At 42.2% G+C, this 2,072-nt stretch overlaps 1 long non-coding RNA gene across 1 annotated transcript; it reads left to right on the plus strand.

The window, feature by feature from the left end:
* Positions 1-98: 98 nt before the first annotated feature.
* On the plus strand, positions 99-2,017 carry LOC121967012. The gene is made up of 3 exons (XR_006107643.1): positions 99-203; positions 1,205-1,296; positions 1,856-2,017. It is a non-coding gene; the product is annotated as an uncharacterized LOC121967012 (long non-coding RNA).
* Positions 2,018-2,072: the final 55 nt, after the last annotated feature.

A 2,072-nucleotide genomic window follows, 5' to 3' on the forward strand; every position in this document is an offset into this window, starting at 1 on the left:
GTGTGTGTGTGTGTGTATGTGCGTGTGTGTGTGCATGCGTGTGTGTGTGTGTGTGTGTGTGTATGTGCGTGTGTGTGTGCATGCGTGTTTCAGGTTGCTGGTTGGAGCTCCCTTTGAGTCGACAGGGAAGCAGCAGACTGGCGATGTGTTCAGGTGTCCTCTGGACAACAGAAACTCTGCAAACTGCAGCAGACTGAATCTGGGTGAGCGACCTGCTCATTAAAAGTGTTCGTCCAGTCAAGCAGACGGAGCTGCACACCGAGGCGAGAAAACACCGGTTCAGATCCCGTTTCTGTGTTTCATGCCGCTGCGTCTTTCTAAAGTAACAACACGCCGACTAAAGCGTGAAAATGTCCCGAATGCACAGTCCTACTTGAGTTAACCCTGTGAAACCTTAGCAATTTGGCTTGATTTCTTTCAAAAACGAGAGGCAAAGGCAATGAGTAACTTGACGTGAAATGCCCCACAGACTGCAAAAATAAAATAAAATAAAATAAACGAGCTTAAAGACACCAGAACGCTTGGTTTACATTCAACATGTGAAAATGTGACTCATGTTGCATTTTCACATGTTGCAGAAAATCCTCTCTCCCAGCGCCCAAAATAATGACCGTAGCTCATATATCATAATAATGATAGCTGTGGGGGAATATCAAATATTATCCCAAAAATCAGTATGTTATTTAGTAAAAATATATACATGAAACAATAATTTTATTATTATTATTAATAATAATAATACTTTTTTGAAGGTGGAGGTGCTTAAAAATAATAATAAAGTTGTAATCTAATTTCAAATATATAGCTATGATAATTATAAATATAGTTTTTCCTTAGTTCTTTTCTTTTTTTTTTTTCTCTAGACATTTTCCCTAGCTTTCAAAAAATAATAATTTTCCAAAATGACTGATTTCTAGCAATTTGTGGAACATTTCTTACCAAGTTGCTCATTGACTTTTGTTCCCATATTTTGAGGGAAACTCACACCAATAAGCCTTTTTTTATTGAACCGAGTCGAACTCTGTCCGGGTTAGAATTAAGACACTGAAGGCACCTGCTGTGTTTCAGCCCAGCTCTTACGTTTAAACTCGAACCTCAGGAGAGCAGAGGACGATCTGACGGACAGAAACAGTGAAAGCTGGATTTTATTTTCACGGTTTCACTGAAACGTCTCTGTGTAAAGTTTGGTGATGTTTTGAAACAGGGAAACTTTCTCTGGACAACGTGTCGGAGAGGAAAGACAAGATGAGGCTGGGGATGACGCTGACCTCCAACCCAAAAGACAGCAGCTTTGTGGTGAGTCACATGACACATTATTTTTATTATAAACGTCCTAAAATCCTTGAAATGTCTTAAAATCTTAGAAACATCCTCAAATCCAAGAAATGCCCTAAAATTTGTCTGTGTGTGTGTCCTCTGTGTGTGAATGTGTCCCCTGTGTGTAAATGTGTCTCTCTGTGTGTAAATTTGTCTGTGTGAGTGTGTCCTCTGTGTGTGAGTGTGTCCTCTGTGTGTGAATGTCTCTTTGTATAAATTTGTCTCTGTGTGTGAATGTGTCACCTGTGTGTAAATTTGTCTCTGTGTGTGAATGTGTCACCTGTGTGTAAATGTGTCTCTCTGTGTGTAAATTTGTCTCTGTGTCTGAATGTGTCCCCTGTGTGTGAATGTGTCTCTCTATGTGTAAATTTGTCTCCATGTGTGAGTGTGTCCCCTGTGTGTCCCCTGTGTGTGAATGTGTCCCCTGTGTGTGAATGTGTCCTCCGTGTGTGAATGTGTCTCTGCGTGTGAATGTGTCTCTGCGTGTGAATGTGTCCTCTGTGTGTGAATGTGTCCCTGCGTGTGAACGTGTCCACAGACCTGTGGTCCGCTCTGGTCTCATGAATGTGGAAGCTCCCTGTACAGCACAGGCATCTGTTCCAGAGTCAGCCGAAACTTCAGACTGTCCCACACCATCGCACCCGCCCTGCAGAGTAATCCATCCATCCATCCATCCTTTTGTCCATCCATCCATCCTCCAACATCCACCCATCCATCCATCCATCCATCCATCTGTTCATCCATCCTGTCTCTTG

Source organism: Plectropomus leopardus, unplaced genomic scaffold (genome assembly GCF_008729295.1).
Source record: "Plectropomus leopardus isolate mb unplaced genomic scaffold, YSFRI_Pleo_2.0 unplaced_scaffold26624, whole genome shotgun sequence".
Lineage (NCBI taxonomy): Eukaryota > Metazoa > Chordata > Actinopteri > Perciformes > Serranidae > Plectropomus > Plectropomus leopardus.